At 45.1% G+C, this 16,361-nt stretch overlaps 1 pseudogene across 1 annotated transcript in view; it reads left to right on the top strand.

Annotated features, from left to right (window-relative positions):
- The window catches only part of LOC144243345 (serine/threonine-protein phosphatase 4 regulatory subunit 1-like), a 76,067-nt pseudogene that overhangs the window by 6,596 nt on the left and 53,110 nt on the right, over positions 1-16,361 (top strand). The window contains exons 4-7 of the transcript XR_013338625.1: positions 2,475-2,665; positions 2,792-3,342; positions 5,761-5,847; positions 7,334-7,509. The product of XR_013338625.1 is annotated as a serine/threonine-protein phosphatase 4 regulatory subunit 1-like (transcript). The remainder of the gene's footprint in view (positions 1-2,474; positions 2,666-2,791; positions 3,343-5,760; positions 5,848-7,333; positions 7,510-16,361) is intronic.

Raw genomic sequence — 16,361 nt, forward strand, 5'->3', positions numbered from 1 at the left:
TGGTTGTGGGCCAGGCCCTGTGTCCTGGGAGCACAGTGAGCCCTGGACACAGGGATGGGCGCGGGGGGAGGGCGCTGCCACGCGTGACCTCTGGTCCCTCACAGGATAAGGGGTTTGCCTTTTGCTCAGAGGGCCGTGGGGTGCCACTGGAGAGTTCTGGTCAGAGCAGGGCCCAGAGCCGAGTTACACGGTAAGGGACAGACTGGAGAAACAAGCCAGGGCTGGAAAAAGCCCTGTGGTCCAGGGATCTGGGCAGAGGCATTGGGGTCTTGATGGAGGAGGTGGGTGTGAGAGCAGCGAGCAGGGTCAATAAGCAGTTCTGACGGGGGAGAGTCAACTCAGAGACAGACCCTGTGGCAGCACCTCTGCCCCCCTCCACCCAGTCTGGGCTGGGCGCCTCTCCTCGCCCTCCCCGACCCCGTCGCGGCATCTAAGCCCAGCGTGGCCAGATGTCTGTTCCTGTCCATCAGGCCCGCCCTTCCCCATGGTGGATCCCCAGGGTCTGGCATGCTGAAGGGCGACAGAACACACCTGCAGCCATTCACGTTGACTAAATAAACCAGGCAGTACACGAGGGTGGAGTTCGTGCTTTCTGTCCGAGACGCTTTTGAGGTGTGTACGGGACATCCTGGGGCACAGTCTAGGAGGCCACCGAAAAGCGCCCTTGTAGGGTTCTGGAGCAGAGTTAGAGCTGAAGAGAGTCATTAGTGGTAGATGGAAGCTGGAGCTGGGGAGTGGGGCCCTGGGCAGCAGAAGGTTCTAGTAGCGAGCCCTGCAGAATAAACATCCCAGAGGTAAGAAACCAGGGGACCCTTGAAGCCACCGGTTGTGTTTCTTTGGGTTGCTTTGTATGGGTTGATCATCCGTGCTACCTGCCACAGAAGGTCACCAGCCTCGGGCTCTGGTGGTGCGGAGGCCTCTGTGACCTCATGGGGGCTTTTCCAGTGCAGGCAAGGAGCAGAGCCAGACCAGAACCAGTGGGGAAGGCATTAGGAGTTAAGGCAATGTCACCTTTAGTTCACTAGCTCCATGGTCGTTTATGGAGCAGCCCGCACGTTCCAGGCACTGACTAGCAACTGGGCACTTGTGGGAATGGTCACCGTTCTTGTGTCCTCACAGCCTAGCGGGGAAAACATACCCTTTCAGGGAGAAGCAGCTGGCAGGATTGAGGTCAATTGCTTTTCTTGGATAGAAGAGCCCAGAACACATTTGCATTATTTAGATCTACTATGAAAACCCTTAAAAAAAAAAAAAGATTTGAATGGCCCAACAATTCTACTCCAACAAGATGTGAACATATTATTCTCAAAAAGACATGGTCATAGTAGCACTATTCGTTTTTTCTATTCTTAAGTCTTCAGCACCCTTTGTGGTTTCAGAGCCGAGTTAACTTTATCCACAGATTAACACTTTGGATGTATTGCATAGGTTAGGGGAAAAAAGTCAAGTAATAATTATTTACTGACCTATGTACTGTTACCTGACATTGTATTCTTTTGCTCTGGATAAATTCTCTTAGTAATTCTACAAGTAATCTTTTTTCTTTCACGTTATATATCTATATAATATATATGAAATATACTTACAATTTATTATTTTAAAATTTTTAATTGAAGTATAATTAACATATAGTGTTATATTAGTTGTACAGTGTAACGATCAACAATTCTATACATCACCTCTCATCACAATAAGTGCTCTTACTAAATTTTTTTATGATTATTTATTTTTGAGAGAGAGAGAGAGAGACAGAGCATGAGTGGGGGAGGGACAGAGAGAGGGAGACCCAGAATCTGAAACAGGCTCCAGGCTCTGAGCTGTCAGCACAGAGCCCAACATGGGGCTTGAACTCACGAGCCATGAGATTATGACCTGAGCCGAAGTCAGACGCTAAACTGACTGAGCCCCCCAGGTGCCCCACGATAAGTGTGCTCTTAATCTCCTTTATCTGTTTCACTCATCAGATAGTAGCACTATTCTTAATACTCAGAAACGGGAACCCACCCACACATCCATCATGAATACAATCCACCATGTATGAATCGTGGTTCCGTTTATACAATGGGAAGCTTCGTAGTTGTAACAGTGAATGATCTACAGGTCTACCCAATAATGTGGGTGAACTTCACAAACAGAATGGTGAGTGATGGAAGCCAGACATGAAAGGGCACACACTGCATGATTGTATTTATATGAACTACGAGAAGAGGCAAAGCCAACGACATCCAGGCTGTTCGAAGGCAGGAGAGTGGTCGCCATTGGGGTGGGATAGGAAGTGGAAGGGAGCGCGAAGGGCTTCTGGAGATACTGGTAAAATTGTTGAGCCAAATGCTGGTTACACCAGTGTGTTCAGTTTGTGGAAATTCGTCAAGTGGAACACTTGCTATTTGTATGCTTTTCCGTGTAGTGTTATGCTTTGATTTTCTAAAAGGTACTGATTTTTTAATTTTTTTAAATGTTTTATTTATTTCTAGGAGAGAGAGAAAGAGAGACATCGTGATCAGGGGAGGGTCAGAGAGAGAGTCACAGACTCTGAAACAGGGTCCAGGCTCTGAGCTGGCAGTCAGCACAGAGCCCGACGCGGGGCTCGAACCCACGAACCGCGAGATCATGACCTGAGCGAAAGTCGGACGCTCAACTGACTAAGCCACCCGGGCGCCCCAAGGTACTGATTTTTAAAATCAAGGTGCAAGGGAGAGTATAACCGTGGACGGAGGGGAAGGAGTCAGTGAAAAGGGGAAGATGACATACTGACATTTTTAAAAATAGCTTTTCATTTATTTGCTTTAAGTCAACTCTACACCCAACCTGGTGCTGGAATTCACCACCCCCAGATCGGGAGTCGCATACTTCGCTGACTGAGCCAGCCAGGCGCCCCCATAAAGGGAAAGACGACAGAGCAGAACGAGTGGAAGACTGTGGGGGTTGGACTGTATGAGACGAAGATAGAGCTCGGTGCATCCGTAGAAGAGTGTGCTTCTTTCCAGAAGAAGGAGGGCGACCTTCCTAGCAGTTTGGCCAAGGTGGTCAGTAGAGAAGTGACTTTACGTTGGTCAGCATTGCTTGACAACTGCAGATATTTTGAACAGTGGGAACGTCGAGACCCACGTGCACATACACAAACCCAGAGGTGGTTGGTTTTGTTTTACAACCTGTTTTCCTTTTTGAATCTGACTGGAGAAGTCACTGCATATTTGAGTAATATCTTTCCGTTCAGTAATACTATGTAACGTCTGGCCTCTCCCACCTCCTCCACCTCCATCCCCAGCAGGAAAATGGAGATGTGTAGCGTCACAATGGAGCACAGGCACTGCTTTGAGCCGCAGAGTTCTTTCCTATCAGGTAACCAAAGTAAATGTTTCCCATTGACCGTCAATGTAAAAGTCAGAGTCATAAATACTGACAGGTTTTGGAAGCCGTGATTAAAGCCACAAATCAAAGGGGAATTTCCATGTATGCATGGTGTGGAAAGGATGGCTGCTCATGAATTAAGTTGGTCTTTTCAGCCAGCCCATGGCGTAGTGCTAGTAATAACCATCAGAGGCCCTCAAAGATTTGCAATATAAAGCATTATGCATTGGTCGGATCTGCTCATACAAGAGCTAATAAATCAGTGTGGGTCTTGTTAGAGGGTGGCATTTATATAGAGAAAGTTTGCTCAAGCAACTTGCTGTTGAAATTTAGTTAAGTCAACAAGGACCTGCAGTGTGCGGGGGTCAGTTTTCCTCCAAAAGCCAGTGAAGAGTCAAGACTGTTCTTTTTTAGATGGGCCGGGTTCGTCCAATCTAGCTATTAGAAATAGTTCCAGTAGAGGAATCTGCGTTGATGAATGAAACCACTTTAAATAACACATTAATGGATGATTTACTGCAGTTCCCCCCAAAATCGTTTAAGGCCTTACAAAGACTTAGTATTTGTTCATCGAAGAGTGGCTAATGAGACAGTCTATAAAATTATCAATTATGTAAGTTCCACATTATTGCATTCTCCTTTTTTTTTTTTTTTTTTTTTTTTTNAGTCTTTCTTGGTCACTATCAACCAATATGCTAACATTTTGAGATGGACGTAGACAGAGTGGGCCACATCTATCATGTTCTCCCCACCGATGTCCCTAGTGCTGCGTCAGGATATTGGACTGTATGGATAATTAGGCTGGCCCAGGGTGGCGTATCTTACATAGGCTTGTAGTGACAGGATGACATGTTGAATGGGGAATTGTAAATATTGGGAATGCCTGGAAAACGGATTCTTAATGAAAATGTTTGGCGGGGTGGACATGCTATAACATTCTGCCTCCATCTCTCCCTCTGTTCACGTCTGGGCCAATAAAGGTATCTCATTGGGTATGTTTTATAGTGTTTATTTTTTCTCATCTTTCCACTTAAAACCAATTCTAGTGCTTCTGTTCAGTCAGGGCCTGGTGGCTTCCTGTGGTCTCTGGCTTCCTCAAACTGATCAAAGGCAGCAGACACTCAGTGTACTTTCCTATGCTATGCTCTTCCCTTCATCTGGAATGTTCTTTTTCCTTTCCCAGATCCTCTCTCTCTCCCCTTGTGAATTCCTACTTGCTCTTCAGGGCCCAGCTCAAATAGCAAACCTGTTGGAGGGAAGCGTCTCCCATCCCCCCTCCCTCTTCCAGGCAGAGGTGGCTCCTTTCTCGGTTTTTCTCTATCTGTATCGTCTGGCTCCTGCCCCCCAAGTATCGTGGGTTATTATGTGCGTGACGCTCTTTGTTCCCTTGGGAGCTCTTCGAGACCGGGACCCTGTCTTTCTCATCTCTGAATCACCAGTACTCTGTTGAATATTGAATTATGGTTTACTTTTGTCATCCGAAGTTAACCGCAGTGGGAGGAAGATATGTTTGAGGTGGGTTTGCTATTAACATGCTTTTTGTTTTGGTACTAGATCATTTGATCTTTTTCTTAGTGCAAAATGGCCAGTGACATTTCTTTTCTTTCTTTTCATTCGATGATACGTTCTGTACCCTGCACCCGTAAGAGCACATTCACCTAACGTTATACTTAAAGCATTAATTTGTGCTTAGCCTGCTAAAGACAGGTGGCATCTTGTGAAAAGCATCGACACACAGCAAGTGTTCAAGGACCCATTGTGTTTCCACTAGAGCATGCTCACCTCGTTTATTCCGTGCCCCAGACCGTTTTAAATGGTGAATAGCCTGGCTCTGTTCGTTATTTTTGGTAGATGACCCCTGAGTTAGAGTTGTGGTTTCCAGAAATATGTTTTTCTGGTGGAACTTTAAATCAAGGAAGAGATTTTTTGTTTTGTTTTGTTTTTTGTTACCTGGCATCAGGTTAAAGGATTATAGATTACATTATTCTTTGCAAATTGATCAGGGCCTCGTCGAAGAGAAGCCCATCTCATTTTGAGCTGTGTGGGCTCAGGGCCACTGCTTCAGAACCGCTCAGGCTTGGGTTGGGGGGTGGAGGTAAGCCGCAGTATCTCTTAGCTAACTAGTTAGCTGGGTTTTATAACTCAGACTGTCCTGCCGGAGGGTGGGTGGCAGCCATGGCCGTGGGGATACAGCAGAACTGTGGGATGTTGGCCACACAGTTCAGGGGAGGCGTGGCGGCCCCCGGGGGCGCTGCGTGGGTCAGGGGGCTGGGTGTGAGCTGTGGTGCGCGAGGCCGCTTCNAATCAAACCAGCAGTCCCTCCAGGCCCTTCCCCTACTGGTGTTTGTTAGCTTTAAATTACTGGTCGTTTTTGGTAGAGGGTCAGGGATGTCCCATGTAAACTTGCAGGTGAACTTGGTGCACGGCAGAAACCCGGAGAGCAGCCACTGCCAAAACTTCGCATCGCAGCGGCGATAGCAGATGAAGTCAGTCACGGTCAGTCTTGGTTTTTATATTGTAAATTGAGCCAAGAAGGCTTGAAATTATTATTAGAAGCCATTTTCTTAAAAGGCTTTGCTTTTCTGCAGTATATAAGCTTTCATCAATGGAGTAGGTAACTTTTTTTTTTAATGTAGGAAAACAGTGAAAAGTTTTGAATAAGGAATTATTTATCTGCTACTTCATATTCCTTTTTTTAAATTTTTTAAAAGTTTATTTATTTATTTTTGAGAGAGAGACCGAGAGAATGAGCTGGGGAGGGGCAGAGAGAGAGAGGGAGAGAGAGAATCCCAAGCAGGTTCCACACTGTCGGCATGGAGCCGGATACAGGACTCGAACTCACAAACCATGAAATCATGACCTGAGCCGAAACCATGAGTCAGACACTTAACAGACTGAGCCACCCAGGCGCCCCTGCTACATAATATTTCTAACTTGAAAGCTTGAGATTCCTGATGTTCGTGGGTGACCTGGACTTGCTGGGTCCGAGAATCATTGACTACTCATGCTATGACCGTGTAGATCTCAGCTGTTGGGTTCCTGTGAACAGTCCCTCAGACAAAAGGCCTTTTTAGCAGTGGCTAGAAATGTAAGTTCTAGAAAATTCTTTGTGAGAGCAGGAGTCATTTTATGAGCTACTGACCTGTCAGGAGGCCCAGCAAGCGGGTTTTGGCAGATCTTTACCATTCGTTCATTTCTTCATTCGTTCATTCATTCATTCATTCATCAATGTTAATTGAATACCTGCTGTGTCCCCGGCATATCAGTGAGTCGATTTTTTAGAGGTGTGGGAGGAGGAGTGGACCAACTGATAAACAGTAAACCTAGAATATAAACATTTTGTGTGTTATAAGGTGATTATTTCTCTGGAAAAATAGGATGGTAGATCATGGTAAGGTGGGGTATAGATGGGAGGCTTGCAGTTTCAAAATAAAGGTCAGGGAGGACCTCCCTGAGTGGATGAATGAGCAGATTTTAAAGAGGAGAAGGAGGGGCGCCTGGGTGGCTCAGTTGGTTAAGTGTCTGGCTTTTGATCTAGGCTCAGGGCATGATCTCAAGTTTGTGAGTTCGAGCCCTGCATCGGGCCCTGTACTGGTGGTGCGGAGCCTGCTTGGGATTCTGTCCCTCTCTCCAACTTGTGCTCTCGCGCGCGCGTGCTCTCTCTCTCTCAAAAATAAACAAACATTTTTAAAAAGTGTTTAAAAAACACCATCAGAGAGGACATCTTGGGGAAGAGAGTTCCGGGCGGAGGGAACCACCCTACAGTGCAAAGGCCCTTGTCCAGGGAGGGACTGGAGTGTTTGGGAAGCAGCGGGGAGCCCTGTGGCTGGAGGGAGGACAATGACAGCGAGAAGGAGGAGCGGGCGCTCTGAGGGGCAAAGGCGGATCTTTCCTACTGGCCCCAGACCCCGCCCTTCATGGGACCAGCCACTCAGCAGGGGCCGTTCAGGTGACAACCCCTGATTGTCTTTCTCTTTTACAGCGGTTCTCAAATGGGGCCTTGCGGCAGCGTCTGGAGATGGTTTTGATCGTCACAACCTGGGGAGAAGGGGCCCCTGGCACGTAGCGGGCACGGGCCAGGAGTGTTGCCCAACGGTCCCGCAGGCTCCGCAGCGCACAGCCCCCGCCACGGAGACGGAGCGCGCCAGTAGTGCTGAGGTGGAGAAACCCTACTCTATTATTATATAGTTTATCAGCTGTTGATTGATTCGGTCTGTCTTGGAAGACTTAATAAAGAAAAAAACATTAAAACACCACGGCAAGAGGTTATTAATCACAGTACCTGGTCAGATGCCTTCACACGTGACATTGAAGATAACGCTGGCCATTTTCATTCACTTCGTGGAAAGGGGGTCCAGACCTTGCTCTCATGGACATTTTAGTAAACTCTGGTGCTTTTATGAGATAGTTAAAAAAAATCAAATCTGTCATTTAGAGGTAAATAGTAATAATTTCACCGATAATCTCATTAATTTAGACTCAAGTAGGATTTTCTAATTTTGAAAAGGGCCAGGATGTTGACCCACACACAAGGGAAAATGTTTACCTAAAAGTTTTTTTTCAGTGCTTGGAATAGAAGGGATTATTATTTGCACATGAATGTGACATTGTTAATGGGAATATTTTCCTTGGATTACAATAATTCAGTATTTTTCAGAAGTCAGTCTTTTATTTTTTTAATGATTATTTATTTGTTTTGAGAGAGAGAAAGAGAGAGAGAGAGGGAGAGAGAGTGGGAGCCAGCGGAGGAGGGGCACAGAGAGAGAGGGAGGGAGAGAATCCCAAGCAGGCTCTGTACCGTCAGCACAGAGCCCAACTCGGGGCCCCATCCCGAGAACCAGGAGATCATGACCTGAGCCAGAATCAAGAGTCAGATGCTCAACCGACAGCAACCCAGGCGCCCCCAGAAGTCAGTCATTTCTGTACTGCTCTTCTTATTTTTGCTTTATCTGTATGCCATTTGTATTTTTCTTTATACCAGATGACTTCTTTTTAAACAAATTTGGAAAACTTGTAGCAGTTGCTCAACATGAAACTTAACCAAAATATCATAAGATAAAAATAAAATGACGTTAAATTCTAGACAGGCTTAGTTGCCTACACAGACTTGGAGAAAGACCTGTCTTGTATCAAAAAGCAAGATTAACCAGTTTTAGGGAAGAGGTCAAGGCATACAAGCAGTGAAAGGAAACTTTGTTGATTTAATTAGAGAAATGAATGGGAATAACTTTCCACCGTGTGAGTTAGTGATGCTAACTTAGGGATGTTAGGGAGTTAGGGAGGTACCTTCCCTGTGCCGCCCTGGGGGACGTGATGTCCCAAGCTGTCCGTACTGGGGACATCATGTCCCACGCTGTCCATACTGGGGATGTGATGTCCCAAGCTGTCCGTACTCCGCGGCCAGGTGGCTGGCTGGCTGGGGTCAGAGCTGCAGTCGGAGAGTGTGGGAGCAGGCGCGCTGGAGCCCGGAGCCCGGTTCTCTGGCCCTGACTGGCGGCCAGCCACATATTAATGCAGGGCTCCCCCAGATCACCAGGGTCTTTGTTCTGGAGAAGATGAATCTGCAGCTCTGGTTCTTAAAAATCCCTGTAACTCAGATCTTTTACTATTTACTCTTACTATTTACACCTCTTGACTCCCTCTGCCCTTCCTTACATATTTACTGTGAATCCCCAATACTTCCTTCTACCATATTCATTGTCAGGATGATTGGATATTTTTGATTAGCTCATACACTTTATATTGAACATTCGAATGCCTTTATTTTAGCTTAGCGATTGTAGGGTGCTTTGTGACCTGCTTTCTCTCCTTTTGAAACTGAGATCTCTCACTTTTGCAAGCAGAAGTGTGTTCATGTGCTGGCTGCTTTGTAACCCAGGTTGGGGGGGAGGGGTGGCACCCTGCCACGTCCTACGTTTGTCGTTGTGGAAACTAGATTTTCTCCGCTTTCTCAGGGGCTGCTGGACTCCTGAATTGAATCCCGGTAATCAAAGTCTCGGGAGACTGACTTCTACAGAAGCCAATATTTATTAAGTGTCTGCTGTGTGCCAGGCATTATATGACACGGTCCAGGGTTTTAAAGGGTCCCCAAGTCTAACTGTGGAGCCAGAAACTGTCTACTTAGAGTTCACAGTGCCGCACCTTTATGTAAAAGGGTGAATCCTGACCACCATATGGTTCCATTTATTACCCTCCTACTTTACGTTATGGATTTTACTATACAGTGTACCTGCGGGTGTTATAAATTCCACAAACCAAGATTATCATTTTTGCTTTGTATTGCTCTAGATTATCATCCGTAGTTTTGAAGAAATTAAGAGGAAATCTAGGTTTTAAAAAATTTACCAACATATTTACCATTTCCAGTGCTCTGGATTCCTTTTGAAGGTAAAGCTTCCAAATGATGGTATCTGTCTTCAGTCTGTAGAACACTTCTTTCACCATTTCTTACGGCCCATGTTGGCTGGCTCTGTTTGAGACGATGTGTTACAAACAAACTGTTCTTTTTTCTCCCCATTTTGTTGTCATCTGATGGTGGCTCTATTTATTTCATCATCATTCCCAAAGGGTGTTTCACTGGATCGCTCGTTCCGGATTGACAGGTTTTCCTGTGAGTCTTTCACAGATTTGACATGAACGTTCTGCCTCCACCGCTTCTGGCAGGCACTAGAGAGCATCTGAATACTCATCTTTGTGCACACATAGTGTTTGCTCTTCTCTGCCATTTTCAAGGGCAGCAGCCGTCTGACTCGGATGTGTCTAAGGTGTGGTTTCTGTGTATTTATCTTCTTGGGGTTTGCTAAGATCCTTGATTCCATACAGGTGCTTCTTTCACCACATTTGGGGGATTTGCCATTATTGTATCATTCTGTTAAGTCCGCTCAGTGAATCTCTAAATTTCAGATAGTATTTCAACTTTAGAATTTTTATTTAGTATGTTTTTAGAGTTAACGTGCCTTTGCTGAGATTCAGGCTCTTTGTAGTGATTTCAGGTGTATTACCTTTACATCCATAAGCACTTTGTTATTGTTGCTCTAAAATCCTTGTGTATTTCCAGGGGCACCTGGGTGGCTCAGTTATGCGTCCAACTCATGGTTTCGGCTGATGTCATGATCTCATGGTTTGTGGATTTGAGCCCCGCGTAAGGCCCTGACTGACAGCACAGAGCCTGCTTGGGATTCTCTCTGCCCTCCCCCTGCTCCGTCTCTCTCCTCTCCTCTCCTCTCCAAATCAGTAAATAAACTTAAAATAAAGTATTTAAGAAAAGAAAAGAAAATCCTTGTCTATTTCCAACATAGTCCCTGCAGAGCCACTCTGTGATTTTTTTCCCCCTCTTTCAGCCAGCTCATATTTTCCTGTTTCTTTGTTTCTTGAGTAATTTTGGATTATAAGTTGGCTATTGTGAATATTACATGCTCTACAGTCTCTGGATTCTGTTATATGCCTCCAAAGAGTGTAGATTTCTTTATTTTCTTTCAGGAGGCACCTAAATCGAATGAGGTCCCACTGTTAACTCTGTCTCTCTTGTGTGGGTCGTATCCCAGAGCGTGGTTCAGTTCTCTTCGCTTTAGCTGGGCTGAAGTTTGCCACAAAAATGCATGGTTTAGGGGTCAAGCTAGAGTTCAGGCCAAGTTTAACACTGAGGCTTCCCCCTCTGATGTTTTCCTTTCTGAGAATTGTCCCCACTTCCCCACGTCCCGCTGTGTAATAGCTGTGGTTGCCCTGAAGCCTGGAGATAGAAGCATAAGCAATATCAGTAATATAATGTGCTCAGTGATTTAATAATAATAGCAGCTGATCTTTTCTTAATTTTTTTTTAATGTTTATTCATTTTTGAGAGACAGAGAGAGAGCATGGGTGAGGGAGGGTCAGAGAGAGAGGGAGACACAGAATCTGAAGCAGGCTCCAGGCTCCCAGCTGTCACCTCAGAGCCTGACGCGGGGCTCAGACCCATGAACTGCGAGATCATGACCTGAGCCGAAGTCAGATGCTTAACCGACTGAGCCACCCAGGTGCCCCGCAGCTGATCTTTTCAAAGTGCTTGTGTGTTTCAGGTTCTAACTGTCTCTGACTGTCCAATGTCATTTAATCTACACTACAGCAATCATCTGAGGCAGGCATCCATTTTAGGGTAAGGAAACGGAGAATCAGAGAGGTAAGCTATCTATCCCCAGTAACATACCTTCTAAAAGGCAGCGCAGATTTCAGAATTAGGTATTTTGACTCAAGGACCTCACACTCTTATTGATTATAAGTAATATGCCTCTAACATCTTTTCGGTGAGAGATGTGGGGTTTAATTTTTTTTTTTCATGATTTTTTTTTTTAAGTTTTATTTATTTCTAGGAGAGAGAGAGAGAGACAGCGTGAGCAGGGGAGGGTCAGAGAGAGAGGGAGATACAGACTCTGAAATAGGCTCCAGGCTCTGAGCTGGCAGTCCGCACAGAGCCTGACGCGGGGCTCGAACCCACGAATCTCGAGATCATGACCTAAGCGAAAGTCGGACGCTTAACCGACTAAGCCACCCAGGCGCCCCGTGGGGTTTAATTTTTAACCTTTCTCTGTTTTGTTTTTGTTTTGTTTTTGCTTTTTAGATGCTTTTCTTTGCCATGTGTTCTACAAGTATGCATCTACATATGGCTTTGTGGTTTTTTGTTTCTGAGAGTACGAGTGAGAGACTGAGCAGGGGAGGGGAAGAGGGAGAATGAGAGAGAATTTCATTGTGGAGCCTGATGTGGGGCTTGATCTCATGACCATGAGACCATGACCTGAGCCCAAATCAAGATTTAGATGCTCAACCATCTGATCCACCTAGGTGCCCCAGTATGGATTTGTTATTAATCATTCAGTTCAGGATTTGTACTTCCTCAAATTGAATATTCACTTCTTTTTTCCATTCTGGAAAATTGTTTGCCATTATCTCTTTAAATATTAACTCTTTCTATTTTCATTAATCCCTTTTTTTAAAATTCTTATTGGATTTCTCTTAGACCTTAGCATTCCATTCTTTATGTGCCTTAATTGCTCTCCCAGATTTTCCAATTCCTTTTTTCTCTGTGCAGTGTTCTGGGTGATTTGTCAGATCCATCTTCCAGCTCACTAACTCTCTCTTGAGCTGTGTCTAAACTGCTATTTAAGCCTGCTGTTGAATTTTTAATTAGTCTCTATTTTTCATTTCTACATGGTTCTTTATCAAATGTGCCTGTTCTCTCCACCCTTACTCACCTTTTTTTCCCCATTATGTTATATATATTTTATTTATTTATTTTTTAAATGTTTTATTTATTTCTAGGAGAGAGAGAGAGAGAGAGAGACAGCATGAGCAGAGGAGGGTCAGAGAGAGAGGGAGTCACAGATTGAAACAGGCTCTAGGCTCTGAGCCGGCAGTCAGCACAGAGCCCGACATGGGGCTCGAACCCACGAACCACAAGATCATGACCTAAGCGAAAGTCGGACACCCAACCGACCAAGCCATCCAGGCGCCCCATGTTATATATATTTTAAATCCTACTCATTCTATGATAGTCTATTTTAGATTTTTCTAATATTTCTAATCTTGGGGGTGCAAATTCCCATTTCTTGTGTCTGCTAACTCTTTGTCTTGAAGGCTTGTAGCCATATGTAGTTTGAAATTTTTGCTTGCCTACTCATCTTCAGCAGGGACTGTTCTGTGAAATCGCATGCTTATTGGATTGTGAACGGCTCTTTCGAGCATCTCCTTCTTCGCTTTTGCTGGGACGCCCGACATTGGCGTTCTCTGAACAGCGATCCTCTCGTAACTCAGTGTGGGGCTCCCGGGCTCCGCAGGGCTGTAAAGCTGACTCTGCACTCATGGGTCAAGTAGGCCTGTGGTTTGATTTCTCACGAGTGACTACCCCTCTCTCCACTCCCACCCGAACTGTAGTCCCTCTCCTCGGCTGGCTTATACTGGGGGCTTCGTTTCAAATTCACTACCCCTATCTTTTATCCCCATGTGGGCTCCAGAAGTCTTACTGCCTAAGACCTGTATCTAGGTCTTAAAGGTTCACCATAGGATGCCAACTCAGGCCAACTGCCCTCACTTTCCTGTCTTCCTTTCTAGCATTGAGGATGTCCGTTCTGCCTTCTTTCTTGCCTTCCTGCATTTTAAAATATCTTACCTAAATTTCTGTATTTTTTTATTTTTATTTTTATTTTTGTGGTTGGAAGGGGTTCCTTTCTTTCCAACTCCACCGTGAGTTGTTGGAAATGTCAGTAACTGGGGTGTGAATGGAGTTGTCACAGCCTGTGCTCCTGTGGCCATCCATGCTGGGTTAAGTTGGTAATAATGGGGACGGAGAAAGGGGACTGAGGTTAGAGCAGAAGTCAGAATGTCAGCGGGCGCCTGGGTGGGTCAGTCGGTTAAACGTCTGACTTGAGCTGTCATCAGGATCTCGCAGTTTGTGGGTTTGAGCCCTGTGTTGGGCTCTCTGCTGTCAGCGCGTAGCCTGCCTCGGACCCTCTGTCTCCCTCTCTTCCCTGCCCCTCCCCTGTGTTCTCTCCCTCTTTCTCTCAAAAATAAATAAACGTTAAAAAGAAAGAAATCAAAATATCAGCTTATTACTTGCTAGAATGAGGTGAATATTTGTCCAGAGGCTACGGTGTTCTGGTTGATAGATCAGTACCTCCCCACTGGACAAAGTCTAGAATAGGATCCGCACAGTGAGTGCTTTTCCCCACACCACTCAGGGGCAGACAGCGCTGACATCCTGATGGATAGGAGCAGCCTGGCAATTTCGAGATCCATTCCTGCATGCCTTTATCCCAAGTACTGTGCCTTCTCTGGATCTGAATCCGAGTTCTCAAGGAGATTAAGATCTCAAGCCCACTTCATAAATATAGAATCAGAGCAAAGGAAGTTAGATACTCTTAAGAATTCTTTTAATCACTGTGCTGCCAGCCACCTCCCAGGTAGTTTCATGCTCGCCTTCCTAAGGTGGGCTTAGGAAGAGTAGAAGAACGGCCAGTCTCTTCTCCCTCCCTCCCTCCTTCCCTTTCTACCACCCTCCCTTGCCTCTGTTCGTTTTTTCCCCTCACCTTTATTGAAGTATACTTTGTATATAATAATAAAATTAACACTGAAGGTTAATTTGTTAAAATGAACCTTACCAAGGACACACTGTTGTGTGACCACAATCACAACCAGTAAATAAAACGTTTCCTGCACCTGCCGGAAGTCATGTCGTGGCCATTTGCCATCACACCTTTTTCCAGCCCTGACCCTAGACAACCACTGACATGCTCTATAAAACTGTGTTTTTGGCCTTCCTGGAATTTCACATTGTATGTGTCTGGCTTCCTTCAGTGGATACAATGCTCTTGAGATGCATCTGTATTGTTGCCTATACGTGGCTCATTCCTTTTTGTTATTGAGAAGCATTCCTTTGTACGGGTAGCCTACACTTTGTTTACCCGCTTTGGGGATAGCTATTTGGGTTATTTCCAGTTTGGGGCTGTTTTGAATAAAGCTGCTGTGAACACAGATACAAGACTTAGCGTAAACATACATGTGTTTTCATTTCTCCTCTGTAAGTGCCTAGGAGTGAGATTGCTGACTCAGATGCTAAGTGTATATTTATTTTTTTGAAGTAACTGCCAAATCATCTTAGTAGCTGTACCATTTTGCATTTTTACCAGCAATGAATGAGATCCACTTGCTGCTTGCTGACATGTTTCATACAGTCAGTTTAAAAATTTTTCTTAGTTTTCCTAGTGGGTGGGTAGTATGATCTCACTGTGCTTTTAATTGACATTTCCCTGATTGCTAATGATTCCTAATGATGTTGAACATCTTTTCCCATGCTTAGCTGTCATTTGGGTAACTTCTGTGGTGACATTTCTATTCAATTTTTCTTTTTCCTACTTTAAAGATTGAGCTCCAACTGTTCTTTATGTATTCTGGATACAAATTCCTTATCAGATGTATGTTTTACAAATATTTTCTTCCCAGTCCGTGGCTCAGTATTCCATTCTCTCTCTCTCTCTCTTTTTTTAAGATATTATTTTAAAGTAAGTGCTGCACCCAGAGTGGGACTTGAGCCCACAGCCCTGAGCTCAAAAGCCACACGTTCCACTAACTGAGCTGGCCCGGTGCTCCAAATGGTGTTCCATTTGCTTACCAATGTCTTTTGAAGAGCAAAAGTTCTCAGTTTTGATCAAGTCGAGTTCATCATATTTCTTTCCATGGCACATGCTTTTTGCACACCTCTGAGAAATGTTTGCCTAACCAAAGAACACAAAGATTTTTCTCCTATGTTTTCTTTTAGAAGTTTTATCATTTTGTGTTTTTTATGTCTGTGATCTATTTTGAGTTAATAATTTTTTGTGGTGTAAGGACAAAGGACATTTCCCCTCACGTGTTTATTCAGTTATTCTAGCTCTGTCTGCTCAATTATAACACCTTGACACCTTTGTGAAAAATGCATTGGATTTAGATTTGCAGGTCTATTTGTAGATTCTCTTACATTCTGTTAATCTGTGTATTTCTGAAGCTGGTATCACAGTATCATGATGCTAAATCTTGAAGTTTGGAATTGTGAGTTATGAGCGAGGGGCACCTCGCTGGGGTAGGGCTGGGGGGTAAGAAGTGACAGCGCCCCAGGCAATGGGAAGGACATGTAGAAAATCACTGAGATGAAGGACTTCAGTGCATTTGAAGAACTAAGGGAAGGTCACTGTGTCTGAGGCCTGGACAGGGACGCGGAACGAATTTCTTCGAAAATTAAAATGTAGGTTTCCTCTCTGGCAGTGTAGTGTCGTGCAGTGTCTGGAGTCAACCGTTTGGTTTCTTTCTTATTCTTTCTTTCTTTTTTAATTTTAGAGAGCGTGCGAGTAGGGGAGAGGCAGACAGATTGAGACAGGGAGAGAATGAGAGAGAATCCCAAGCAGTGTGGAGCCTGGCGCAGGGCTCAGTCCCCTGACCCTGGGATCATGACCTGAGCTGAGGTCAAGAGCAGGACGCTGGACTGACTGCGCCCCCCCCCCCCCGCGCCC

Source organism: Crocuta crocuta, unplaced genomic scaffold, assembly GCF_008692635.1.
Source record: "Crocuta crocuta isolate KB4526 unplaced genomic scaffold, BGI_CrCroc_1.0 scaffold27, whole genome shotgun sequence".
In the NCBI taxonomy this organism is placed as follows: domain Eukaryota; kingdom Metazoa; phylum Chordata; class Mammalia; order Carnivora; family Hyaenidae; genus Crocuta; species Crocuta crocuta.